General features: G+C 41.0%; 2 pseudogenes; one reads left to right on the top strand and one right to left on the bottom strand.

Annotated features, from left to right (window-relative positions):
- LOC114208093 (mitochondrial adenyl nucleotide antiporter SLC25A24-like) overlaps window positions 1–4,277 on the bottom strand; it is a 66,275-nt pseudogene extending 61,998 nt beyond the window's left edge.
- Window positions 4,278–12,476: 8,199 nt separating this feature from the next.
- LOC114203957 (importin subunit alpha-1 pseudogene) lies at window positions 12,477–14,193 on the top strand (annotated as a pseudogene).
- The last annotated feature ends 293 nt before the right edge of the window (window positions 14,194–14,486 follow it).

Genomic DNA, 14,486 nt, shown 5'->3' with positions numbered 1-14,486 from the left:
CCTCACTAAGCTAACTTTCACTCATCTTCCCAGATTTGGCTTACCCACCATTGCTACATGGAGCTTCATGTAAAAACCTTATCAAAATGTTATAAATATCTTTTAGATATTTATATTGTTCCAGGGAAAAAGCATATTGTTCAAAGGGTACAGGCTTTTTTGTTGATGGTTGTTATTTTTGAAAGATAGTATGCAAATAAAGATTACATTGTTTAAAAATATTCCTTAGAAGTAATAACAGTCAAACAAATGACAGGATTAAATAAATGAATTTTTAATAACCTTTCATGGAAGCCAAATATCAAATAATAAACCTCTACTAAAACATGGCTAATTCTTGGCTACATGTTTGCTCACTGTATAGAGACATACCATCATTATTTGTGTCCAAACTCTTAAAAGTCAACCTCATTATCTTCTCATTATCTTTAAGGTACTGCATAAATGTGTTAAGCTTCAACAGATTGCATGCATCAATATCAACAGATTTTAATAGTATCTATAAGAGAGAAAAAGTTATATTACAGACATGAGATTCAGACAAGGTAGATTACAAGTTATAGTGTTTAAATGTGTACATTTATCTTATATAAATTAGATATCCTGCCATAGATTATTGGTACCTTAGTCTTAGAGTAAAATTTTTAACACTAAGAACATAGAATCTTTGAGTGTTGGAACTTTAAAGAAGTTTAGCAACTGACTAATCTACTCTTCTACTCAACAATCATGCATGTCTTCACTCATTCAGTAAATGCTTGAGAAAAAGAAATGAATCAGACATAGCCTCTGCCCTCAAGAAGTTTACAGGTTAACAGGGAAGACACCAGAGCCACTATGATAGAAAATGTTCAAGGTTCAATAGCCAAATTATGGAAGCAACCCAAGTTTCCTTTGATAGATGAATGGATGAAGAAGTGACATATATATATTACTCATCCATAAGAAAGAATGAAATCTTGCCCTTTGCCACAACATGGATGGATCTAGAGATTAGAATGCTAAGTGAAATAGGTCAGAGAAAGACAAATATCATATGATTTCACTCATATGTGGAATTTAAGAAACCAAACAAACAAACGAGAAAAAAGAAAACTCTTAACTATAGAGAACAGAGGTGAAGTGGGTGGGGGGATGGGTGAAATAAGTGAAGGGGATTAAGAATACAGTTATCTTGATGAGCGCTGAGAATGTATAGAATTGTCAAAGCACTATATTGCACACCTGAAAATAATACAACGCTGTACATTAAAAAAAACTAGAACTCTTGGGAAATATGTCTACATATTTTATGAAATTCTTATAATGATAAACGTTTTACTGAAGAACAGCTAATTACATCATAAACTAAAATATATCCAAAGGAAAAAAAAGAAAATGTTCAAGGTTCAGTGGGGAATAAAGACATGAAGGAAATCATCATAGAAGTGGCTCCACCTGAATATATTAAAAATGAGTAGTAAAAGGTGAACAAAGATACAAGAGTGTAAGGGATGTAGCAGAGATCACTAGCTGTCCACCAAAATTCCTTCTTGCCTTCTTTGGGCACACTGCTAGATTACATTTCTCAGTCTCCCTTGCCGTTAAATATGGTCATGTGAGCAAGGTCTCACCGATGAAGAGGGAAGGTACCTCTCTAGGCCTAGCTAACAAAATCCTACATGCTCATTCCACTTTCACCAGCTGAATGCAGATAATGATGAGAGACCCTTGAGGATGGTAGAGCCACAAGAAGAAAGGAATCCAGATCTTTGAATAACTATAAGATGGAGAATTGCGTCACCAGCCTCAACACCTACCAAGAAATCATCTTATATACCATGCTCAGAAGCTTGGACTTTTCCCACTGACATTGTCGAGACCCTGAAGAATTTTCAGCAGGGTCGTGATACAATCAGATGTACCTTTTAGAAGGGTCATCTGGTGGCAATGTGGGGGAAGAAATGGTGGCAATGTGGGGGAAGAAATGGTGAGAGGAAAGGCAAGAAGACTGGTTATAAGACTGGTTACAGTGACTTAGGTGAGAGATGGTGGTGGCCTGGGCTTACCAGGAGCAATAGGTAGGAGAGGAAGGGAACTGGTTACGAGATATACTGAGGAATTACATAGGACCGTGTGATGAACTCCATGTTGGGGTAAGGGAAAAGGAGGAATATAGAATGACTTGGTGGTGGAACACTTAACCAAGACTATGATCACAGGGGGAAGTGGAGAGACTCAGAAGCTGGGGCTAGCTATCCATTTGTGCATCACCCACACTAGGATGACAGTTGGAAGCTTGGAAAAGTAATCTTGAAGCCCACCTGTCTGAGGGGTGAGCCAAAAGAGTGTCCATAAAGGGATCTGAAAAGCAATAGCCAGGGAACTGAGACAAAGTGCCAAAGGAGAAAATAAAGGAGCCATCATCAGTGTTCCATGCCGCAGAATAGAGCCCAAGAGCCAAAGTGCCAATGCAGAAGCCCTCAGTGACCTTTCACAGAGGAAAAGAATGGAGACTGAAGCCTCACCACAGAGAAGAGAAGGCAGGGAGCATAGACATAGCTTTGTCAAAGACCAGACTACATACAGAGGAAAATGAAAGGACAATTGCTGGGCGGGGAGCCACAGCCATGGGATGATCATTGTTATTAGAGGGGAAAAGTTTGAAAATACAGGAGGAAGAAAGGGAATAACAGAAGTTGTACTTTTCCTATTTTAAAGGAGACGAAGAGGACCTGAAATCAACAATGTAACTGGAAGAACCAAATTTGAAAAGAAGAAACACCTCATTCCTTGAGACTAGTGGAAACAAACTGAGCATAGATGTAAATAAAGGTAAGATTATAGTCCGTGTATCAAATTTATTGAGGCTTACTAACTGCTTTAAGCTTAAAAAATAATTTTAGGCATTTTTCATTTATTTGCTCCTTAATCATCATAACAACCCTATGAGCTAGGCACTATTATCCCCATTTTACAGCTGAGGTAATTTTACAAGAGGGCCAGAAATCTGAAGGAATTCACTGCAGTTCACCTCTATTCACTCAGTGAAGTAAAGGGCAAGTTCAACTACTGGAAGAGGGGTGCAGGGAATGGCAAGGGGTTTGGCTCGGGTAAGTTAGAGTTTTTCAACCTCAACACTACTGATATTTGGGACCAGATCATCTTTTGTTTTCCTGTGCACTGTAGGATGTTTAGCAACATCCCTGGCCTTCATTCCCTAGCTGCTAGTATCACACACACACACACATATCCCCAGCTGTCATGACCATCAAAAATGTCAAAAATGCCAAATGTCCCTGAGGGGCATAATCACTCCTAGTTGAGAACCACTGGGATAAATGGAATGAAAATAGAGCAGACTCTGGACAGTCTGATGAAACCTAGATCTTTATTAGAAGGGAAATGGAATATTAAAATTATGGGGATAATTCAGAAGGAAGGCACAAAGTCATGTTTGTTTTCTGGATAATGCAAAGTGAACATAGCAGAAAGCCTTGGACACAGAGAACCCAGTGAAATCAATATATACTGTATATAACTAAGACTGGCATCTGTGGTTGGGTAGGCCTCAGGGAACAAATCATCAATGTCTATAACAAAATGTGACACAGCATTATCCAGGGTATGTAGTTATCACCCCATTTCTCTGGCATGCACTTTATAAATCCCAAGAATTATGGACTTAACAGTAAATGCTACTGCCCTGATTGTCTGGACTCCATGTTGTGTGACCTCACTTCCATTATTCAATTCAAGCCTACCAGATGGAAACATTAAATATTGTTATTTTCTCTTACTGAATTTAATTAAGTCTCCTCACAAGAAAAAGATTTCCAGAAAACCTGGTGACCCCTTCCCCTTTTCAAACACTCCCATGCTGCTGCTGGGCCTCGTAGTCTCTTAGAGAAGCTTAATAAAACACTTTATTTTTTTAACTCGAGATGGTCAGCTGGTTAAATGTACAGCTGTGGAAGTGGGGCTTCTCTGAAAACACAGCAGTCAGTATTGATATCGTCATTTGTTAAGCTAAATGATAATTCTATACTATAGTGTATGGCATATTGTTGCAGTGTAATATAAATACTTCAACGGTGTTAGGTTAAACTGAAAATACGTGGTTGTAATTAATGTGTTAGGATCAGAACATCTCCAGTTCCCTGCCTGCGGAGTAGCCAGTGCACAACAGGAATGTCCCCAAAGGGCATGATGCAGCCCTGAGGCAGGAGCATTCTGGAGCAAACGGCTGTGCTGGCTGCATCGCCCAAGCTATGGGATGCCCTTGCAGGTTGAGCCATCACAGGCTGTCAGGACAGACCCTTGGAGTTCCCAAAAGCTAACGGAATTTGAACACAGGCCATAGGCATTTAGCTCACTAGAGACGTTTGGTTAACGTTGTGATGGTGCAAGCGGGCCTTTTAAGAGTTTCAATGGCTTGGACCCCATCGAGGCAAGATGGGATCCAACACATTTTCCCGTGTCAGGTCACTATTAGGAGAGAAACTTATGGAAAGTGTTCCAACACCGAGGCAGTTTTAAGTGAAGCAACTCACACGGAAAGAATTTCTGAGCCTGGAGAGCTCAGGAAGGGCTGAGGGGTCTTCTCAGTCCCCACCCCCAGTCCCAGCCCCCCCTCCTAATGGTCCCAGTGGTCCTGCAAACTCCCACACTCTGTGCAGCCTGAACGCACGACTGCCCACCTCCTAGTCCTGGCCCATATCTTCCAGTTCTTTCTGCAGTTCTGTGATGTCCGCCATGCCGTTCTCGCGGTGGTCCAGCTTCCGGAAGAGCTCTTCAAAAAAGCGGTCGGATTCGTCTTCCTGGCCAGCCACTGTGGGCAACAGGAAGCCCCATATTCGGCGCAGCATGGTCACAGAGCGGTAAGGCTCTCCGGAAAAGTGGGAAAGCCCCACCATCAGACGGAGCTGCCACCGCCCGGGATCGGGCGCTGGGAGCCTGCGAGGAAGCAGTAATGGGGGTAGCTGCTTGGCTGCCCGCAGCGCAGCAACTCGCCCTGGAACGCATGCGCTCCCAAGCCTCTGGGTTCCGAGCCCGCCGGCCGGTGGGTTCCCGCCTGTTGGGCAACAGTCCTGATTCTGGATTTGCTTCTGCCAGTCTTGGCGGGGGGCAAAGCTGCTTGGGACCACCGTTTTTGTTGTTGTTGTTGTTGTTGTTCAAATTAATGTTTGGCCAGGGATTCCCAGACAGCACATTTCTTTTTTTTTTTTTACACTGAAAGATGCATTCCTTTATTTTGATCTTTGTATAGTGTGGAGACAATCATATGCCACCCCCCCAAATGATCTTTCCTATTCATTAGTTTATGTTAAATTATTTTTTACATTTTTTAAATAATTTATTTTTTTTGATGTAGTGTTCCATGATTCATTGTTTGCGTATAACACCCAGTGCTCCATTCAATACGTGCCCTCTTTAATACCCATCACCAGGCTAACCCATCCCCCCACCCCCCTCCTCTAGAACCCTCAGTTTGTTTCTCAGAGTCCATAGTCTCTCATGGCTCGCGTCTCCCTCCAATTTCCCCCCCCTTCATTTTTCCCTTCCTACTATCTTCTTTTTTTTTTTAACATATAATGTATTATTTGTTTCAGAGGTACAGGTCTGTAATTCATCAGTCTTACACAACTCACAGCACTCACCATAGCACATACCCTCCCCAGTGTCTATCACCCAGCCACCCCCTCCCTCCCACCCCCCACCACGCCAGCAACCCTCAGTTTATTTCCTGAGATTAAGAATTCCTCATATCAGTGAGGTCATATGATACATGTCTTTCTCTGATTGACTTATTTTGCTTGGCATAATACCCTCTAGTTCTATCCACGTCGTTGCAAATGACAAGATTTCTTTTTTTGATGGCTGCATAATATTCCATTGTATATATACACCACATCTTCTTTATCCATTCATCTGTTGATGGACATCTTGGCTCTTTCCACAGTTTGGCTATTGTGGACATTGCTGCTATAAACATCGGGGTGCACATACCCCTTCGGATACCTACATTTGTATCTTTGGGGTAAATACCCAGTAGTGCAATTGCTGGATCATATGGTAGCTCTATTTTCAACTTTTTGAGGAACGTCCATACTGTTTTCCAGAGTGGTTGCACCAGCTTGCATTCCCACCAACAGTGTAGGAGGGTTCCCCTTTCTCCGCATCTTCGCCAACATCTGTCATTTCCTGACTCATTAATTTTAGCCATTCTGACGGGTGTGAGGTGGTATCTCATTGAGGTTTTGATTTGGATTTCCCTGATGCCGAGCAATGTTGAGCACTTTTTCATGTGTCTGTTGGCCATTTGGATGTCTTCTTTGGAAAAATCAGACAGCATATTCTTAATTCAAACTCCAAACTGATAGAGGGTAGCCCCATCATTATGAGTTATTAGGGGAGGATTTTGTTTGTTTGTTTGTTTGTTCAGTTTTGCGCTCAGAGCCAAGGATGATAGATCAGCCTCCATGGGGCCATCCTGGGCCAATTCTCTCTCTTCCTCTTATTAGGCCAAGGCTTCATCTCTCATTCCCATACGTTATTGAAATCCAAACCCCTTAGGAACCAAGGGAGAAAATACTAAGACTTCTTTTTATACTTATAAAAGCAAGGGGAAAGTAAGCTTTCTAATATTTAACATGAATTGACAACTGCATGTATATATAATACTTAAATAAGTGTACACCAATTGTGGGTGGATGAACAAAGAAATTTGGAACCCACTGCTCTTGTGTAATGGGATTGATCACCTGGTCAGTGGGTTAAATGAAAGATTTGATAAGAAATTCAGGAGTCTGTAATCAGTAGCCACTAAGGATTGCCACCAGAAGCACTGCTCAAGTCAAGAGAACAGACCAGCCACAGCAGTGGAGCAATGGAGACCAGCACTGAATACTTAAAGGACCAACTGATGCCAACCAGCATGCCAAGGATCTAAACGGGCACTTTGGCCCTTAGCCCCAGTGCCACAGAAGTCACAAGTAAACCACATTAGGACCTCAGACACCCAGATTCTCTCCTTGGGAGAAAATTAGTGAACAAACACATTTTATCCAAAAGAAAGTAAATACTATCTAAAGGGGCTAATCAGTTACCAGACTGATCTCAGGTCATGATATCAGCGTTGTGAGATCGAGCCCTGCGTCGGGCTCCCCACTCAGTGGAAAGTCCACTTGAGATTCTCCCTCTCCCTCTGCCCCTACCCCCTAGTCGAATGCCCTCTCTCTCCCTTTCTCTCTCTAAAATACATAAATCTTTAAAAAAAATTAAAAAAAAAAAACCTAAGGATGGCAGAGCAGAAGGATGGAAAGGGCCTAAGCTCTTGATTGCGTTGCTGAGCCAGTGAACCAACTCTGGAACCAGTTTCCACTGGACCTGTTTGGACAAGAAAGGAGTCAGACCTTTGTTATTTAAGCCACTTTCTTCTGGGTATTCTGTCACAGCTGAAAACATACTCATAGAAAATCACAATTCACAGAATAATTACAAACTGAGGTGAGTGTAATGAAGGAGAATTGCACTCATCTCAGTTTGTAATTACTCTATGAGAACATAACAGGGACCATAATATATACTGGAGAATGAAGGAAGTCCTCCTGATGTTTAGGTGATATTTAAGCCAAGACCTGAAAGATAAGTAGGGGTTTGCCCATTATGAGTGAGGAAAATAGCATTCCTTGTATTTTTAACATGCCTGAGAAGAAAAGAAATTAGAAAGTTCAAAGAACTAAAAGAAAGCCACTATCACTGGAAAATAATAAACAACAGAAAGAATGGCACAAGCTGAGGTTAAAAACACAGGCCACATTAAAGATCCTGGCTTTTATCCCAAGAATAATATAGAATTATATCAGCGGGGATAAGCCAGGTTATGCGGTGATAACAAACAACTTCAGAATCTCAGTGACCTACAGGGTGAATATTTCATTTGTACATATACCCATCATAGGTCAGCAGTAGGTTCTGCTCCTGGGATGTCATTGTCTTCTGGGACTGAGGCAGCCACTATCTGGAACATCATTGGTAGCCGTGGCAAAGGGAAAAAGGAGCATGAAAAAGCAGTCTGTGGATCTTAAAGCCTCTGCCTGTAGGTGACATATTCAATTTCTCTGTTTTTTTTATTGGCCAAAACAAGTGACATGCTTTCCTGACTTCAGATCCTCTCACAGGGAAGAATGCTGAATATTGGTGAGAAATATTATAGCCTACACCAGGAACCATTTATGCATTTTTGGCAGCAGAATAACATGGTTTAATTTAACAGTATGTAAAGATCCTGCTAGCTACTGTGAGGAGAATGAGGAAAAAAAAGTCAGGAACCCGTGCAGCGAGGTCAGTTAGCAGTGGTTAGCTTGAGGGACACCTAGGTGGCTCAGCTGGCTAAGCGTCTGCCTTCAGCACAGGTTATGACTGATCCCTGCATCCTTGGATCCAGTCTCATTTTGGGCTCCCTTCTCAGCAGGAAGCCTGCTTCTCTCTCTCTCTCTCTCCCTCTGCTGCGCACGCTCTCTCACTCTCTTTCTCAAATAAATAAATAAAATCTTAAAAAAAAAAAGGAGTGGTCAGTGGTGGCAGTGGAGGGGAAGAGAAGCAGACAGATCATGATCATTTTAGAGGTAGAACTGAAAGAACTTTATGAAGGATTGCAGGATATGAGGGAGAAAATGATACCTGCTATAGACTGAATGTTTATGTCCTTCCAAAATTAATATTGTAATCCTAACCCCCAATGTGATGGAATTAGGAGGTGGGACTTCAGGGAGGTATTTAGTTCATGAAGAGAACACCTCCCAATGGGATTAAGTGCCCTGATAAAAGACACTCAAGAGCTCTCTTGCCCCTTCTGCCATGTGAGGACACAGCAAGAAGGCATCTAGGAACCAGGAAGCAGGCCCTTTACCAGACACCGAATCTACTGGTGCCTTGCTCTTGGACTTCCAGCCTTCAGAACTGAGAGAAATGAATTTCTGTGGTTTATAAGCCACCCAGTCTATGGTATTCTGTTACAGCAGCATGAAGGGACTAAGACAGTATCAAAAATAACTTTTAGGTTTCCGGGCATAGGCACCATGTAGATGGAGTTGTCAGTCCCTGAGGTGCAGGAGATTGGAATTAAGATCAAGAGTTCAAATTTAGACTTGTTAAGATGCCAAAGAGTCATGCAGGTGGCAAAATTGCATGCACAGCTCAGGAAAGAGGTCCAAGCTAGAAATATAAATTTGTAAGTCATTGGCATACAGATAGCTTTTAACCCTATAGGAGAGAAGAATATCACTTAGAAAGGATAGAGTAGGAAGAGGGCCCTAGACCAAGCTCTGGAAAACTCTAAAATGTACATTTCAAATGCAGGCAACAGAGCCAGCATGGCATAGTGGTAAAGAGCTCGGGCTCAAATTCAAACTGCCTGCAATTGAATGATCTTGGGCACATGACATAATTTCTAGAAACCTCAGTTTCCTCATCAGTACCAGTTCTGTCTCAACATCTGTTGTGAGGGTTAAGTAAAAAAAATACTTATTATGAGGCCTGGCACATAGGAAGTACTTCATAAGTGGTCGTTATTGTTAATGTTATTTTTATTAAAGGATGACTGAGAAAGCCTTCACAGAAGTAGGAGAAAACAGGAGAGTGAACTATTAAAGAAAGCATGAGAAGAGGCTGTTTTTAGAAAAAAAAGAAAAAAGAGTCAAATGCTGCTAAAAGTGTCAGGCACCTGGATGGCTCAGATGGTTAAGCGTCTGCCTTCGGCTCAGATCATGATCCCAGGGTCCTGGGATCGAGTCCTGCATCGGATTCCCTGCTCCTTAGGAGCCTGCTTCTCCCTCTGCCTCTCTGTCTCTCATGAATGAATAAATAAAATCTTAAAATTTTTTTTTAAAAAATGCTGCTAAAAGTGTCAAATGCTGAGTAAAATTAAAAGCTAGGACTGTAAAGTGTCTTTTGGATTTGGCAAGGAATGCATCAGCATTTTCGGTGAATTGGTGGAGCAGAAATCAGACTGGGAAGAGTAAAAGACTGATCCCTACTTAATACCATGCACAAAAATAAACTCCAGGTGAAATAGAGACCTAAAAGTAAAACGTGAAGTCTTAAAATGTTATGAAGAAAATGTAGAAGAATATGTTTGTGATCTCAGTGTAGAGAAGGAGTTCTAAAATAAGACATTAAAAAAGCATAAACCAGAGAATACAAATTTGATAAAATTGAAAATATCTGTGCATCAAGATACATCATTTAAGAGGTGAAAAAGAGTCACAGATAGAAAACCCAACCTTACAACTTCCATAGAATAGTGTTGAGAATATATAAGGAATCCTAAATCAGTAAGAAAAAGACAATTGACCTAAGAAACAAGCAAGTAATATGAACAGGGATGTCACCAGGACCTACAATCTATTAATGTTTCTGTATTGTCACTGTCCTCATTTCATTGCGCCCTCATTTGTCTCTTTCCTTCCGCTTACATTCCATAATCCATCATCTTAATCATTACCTTCCATATCCCTCTACATATGTGCTCCCTCTTTCTTTGCCTTATTCATTTTGCAAAACCATAACCTTGAGGAAATCCAACTCTCCATATTCTCTGCAACTTCACCTCTCCCTCTCCCTCATATCCTTCATCCAGTACTTCATAAAGTTCTTTCAGTTTTGTCTCTAAAATACATTGTGATCTGTCTGCTTTACTTCCCCTCCATTGTCAACACTCTAGCTCAAGCTGACCGCTCCAAGAATTTCCTAATTGATCTTACTGCACAGGCTGACTACAGCTGTAGATGCCCTTCCTCCAATGCAACGGAAAAATGGATGCAAAGTCTGTTGAGAGTTTGTAGGTACAATAGTGGAAAGATGAAGGGGACCCATGCAATGGCTTCCATTCCTTCAGTGAAAAATGAAGAACTGGTGAAAATGAGGATGTTAAATGTGAGGGAGGGAAAATCAGAAAAAGAGCATGTGAGGGCCAGAAATTTGAAGAAATGGGAGAAAGTATAGCATAGTTATTGTGGAGAATGGAAAAGCTATGCTATAAGAGAAACTGGGCAAGATTTGGGGGCACCACGAGTACCCATTTGTGGTCATGAATTTATAGAATATCAATTTGTGAAACTTATTGTGTATCATGTAGCCCAGAATTGAGCACACCAAACTCATCTAGTTGCAATGGGCCAAGCTCATCACATCAGCACCCTTGGTCAGAACTACCAATACGCCAAATTTCACGGTGCTATGACATGGACTTTATTCTAGTCTACTCTCTGAAAGGCTCTGCACCTATTTATTCCGCTCAGCATATACAGCTTACGCATAGAGAAGCACTAAGACAGAAAGAACCAGCATCCTGATGACTACAGAGCCATCATTTCAGCCTCTGGACTACATTTATATGAAACAGAAATAAACACAGACAATAAGCCACCATTATTTCTGGTCTCCTGGCAAAATGTTTTTGGTCTTCAAAAAAGAAATCCACTTTGGCTGGGGGAAAAAGCTAAATGTAATTTGGCCCACTGATCAGTAGAGGGTGATAGAACATCAGAATGACTGACAGCTTAAGCATGCTTTTATGAGCCATATGTAAGCATTTTTCTATAATTCATTCAGTTAATATTTTCCCCAACTCATTGACATATTTAACTATGAATATACAAAGTATATAAATCCATTCTGAATAAAATGCATGGTTCATCACCTGGAAACATTTGGTGAGAAAAATAACAATTCTCATTATTCCTCTTTTATTTATTACTTTTTTCTCTATGCTCTACAATATCATGAAAGTTCATCAGTTAAGGAAATATGTCACATCATTTTTTTCCTATAAGTGTTGCAAATATAGTCTATTTGTTTTATCAATATCTTTCCAAGAGTGGTCAAGTTAATGAAACCCAGTGTAACGGGTGCAGCAAACCACCTGTGGCTGTTAACAAAAGGTAAATGATAAAATCTTTATGTTATTTGTGGGTAGCATTCTGAAACATGAAATTTGATCCCCTTCATTTATGTCAGTTTCTATGGCTATGATTCATATTATGTAATATTAATGAGATAATACTTTTCAAAATGCAATTATAGTAAAGCATTTTATATGATACCATAGTGTGTTTTGGAAAGAAAGAAAAAAAGAAAGAAAGAAAGAAAGAAAGAAAGAAAGAAAGAAAGAAAGAAAGAAAGGAGGCTTTCCTTCATCAGAATGTGTTTTATCTAAAATTATTGTAGAAGTGCCACTCTTATTCAGATTATTATAGGCTTAATTAATTCTCCCTTATGAAGGATATCAATTGGCAGTTATTTATGGAGCACCTACTAGATGCTCAATTTATATTTTAAATAATTAACAAATTACCAAAAAGCGGGTTGCTTAACACAACAGAAATTTATTCTCTCACAATTCAGGTCAAAAGTCTGAAATCAACACACCGTGTTTGGGGTGATCCGTGGTGGACGTTTTGAGGGCAGCTGTCCTGCAGCTTGCGCGCCCCGGACCGCCTCCTGTGGAAGCCTGAGCCGGCTGTGTAGCTTTCTCCCTTTGTCTCATAACCATGTCCACCAACGAGAATGCTAATTCACCAGCTGCTCGCCTTAACAGATTCAAGAACAAGGGGAAAGACAGTACAGAAATGAGGCGGCGCTGAATAGAAGTTAATGTGGAGCTAAGGAAAGCTAAGAAGGATGACCAGAGGCTGAAAAGGAGAAACGTAAGCTCGTTCCCTGATGATGCTACCTCTCCACTGCAGGAAAACCGCAACAACCAGGGCACTGTAAATTGGTCTGTTGATGACATTGTCAAAGGCATAAATAGCAACAATTTGGAAAGCCAGCTCCAGGCTACTCAAGCTGCTAGGAAACTGCTTTCTAGGGAAAAACAGCCCCCCATAGACAACATAATCCGGGCTGGTTTGATTCCAAAATTTGTGTCCTTCTTGGGCAGAACTGATTGTAGTCCCATTCAGTTTGAATCTGCTTGGGCTCTCACTAACATTGCTTCTGGGACGTCAGAACAGACCAAGGCTGTGGTGGATGGAGGTGCTATCCCAGCATTCATTTCTCTGTTGGCATTTTCCCATGCCCACATCAGTGAACAAGCTGTATGGGCTCTAGGAAACATTGCAGGTGATGGTTCACTTTTTTGAGACTTGGTTATCAACTATGGTGCAGTTGACCCACTATTGGCTCTCCTTGCAGTTCCTGATATGTCATCTTTAGCATGTGGTTACTTACGTAACCTTACTTGGACACTTTCAAACCTTTGTCGCAACAAGAATCCTGCACCCCTGTTAGATGCTGTTGAGCAGATTCTTCCTACCTTAGTTCGTCTCCTGCATCATGATGATCCAGAAGTATTGGCAGATACCTGCTGTGCCATTTCCTACCTTAGTGATGGTCCAAATGAACGGATTGAAATGGGTGTGAAAACAGGAGTTGTGCCCCAGCTTGTGAAGCTTCTAGGAGCTGTTGAATTGCCCATTGTGACTCCTGCACTAAGAGCCATAGGAAATATCGTGGCTGGGACAGATGAACAGACTCAGGTTGTAATAGATGCAGGAGCACTTGCTGTTTTTCCCAGCCTCCTAACGAACCCCAAAACTAATATTCAGAAGGAAGCTACGTGGACAATGTCAAACATTACAGCTGGTCGCCAGGACCAGATACAGCAAGTTGTGAATCATGGATTAGTCCCATTCCTCGTTGGTGTTCTCTCTAAGGCAGACTTTAAGACACAAAAGGAAGCTGTCTGGGCTGTGACCAACTATACAAGTGGTGGGACAGTTGAACAGATTGTATACCTCGTTCATTGTGGCATAATAGAACCATTGATGAACCTCTTAACTGCAAAAGACACCAAAATTATTCTGGTTCTGGTTATTCTGGATGCCATTTCAAACATCTTTCAGGCTGCTGAGAAACTAGGTGAAACTGAGAAACTTAGTATAACGATTGAAGAATGTGGAGGTTTGGACAAAATTGAAGCTCTACAAAACCATGAAAATGAGTCTGTGTACAAAGCTTCATTAAACTTGATTGAGAAGTATTTCTCTGTAGAGGAAGAGGAAGATCAGAATGTTGTGCCAGAAACTACCTCTGAAGGCTATACGTTCCAAGTTCAGGATGGCACTCCCGGGACTTTTAACTTTTAGATTGTACAGCTGAGGCAGAAAGTTGTTTGTTGTGTACTCTGTTTGGTAGAAGTTTGTCTTACTGTTTCTCCACTAAGAACTCTTTTTAAATGTGTTTTGTTATTGTAGCACTTTTTACAACAAAACTCTACTTGACCAGTTCCAAACTGTACAACCTGTATGAAGCTCCTCCTCAGTGGGTTTCTTATTTCTATGTAGAATCTCCTCTCTTGCAGTGTCCTGTAAATAAAGATTAAATTTAAAAAAAAAAAAAGTCTGAAATCAAGATGTAAACAAGGTCACCTTCTTCTGGAGGCTCTAAAGGGGAATCTTTTCCTTGTCTCTTTCCCAGTATCTAGTGGTTGCCAGCAACCCTTG

This window comes from Eumetopias jubatus, unplaced genomic scaffold (assembly GCF_037043125.1).
Source record: "Eumetopias jubatus isolate StellerSeaLion01/CBP00866 unplaced genomic scaffold, mEumJub1_p1.0 scaffold_4, whole genome shotgun sequence".
Taxonomy (NCBI): Eukaryota; Metazoa; Chordata; class Mammalia; order Carnivora; family Otariidae; genus Eumetopias; species Eumetopias jubatus.
Note: the sequence above shows the minus strand (reverse complement) of the source record. Positions and strands in the feature narration are given on the sequence as shown.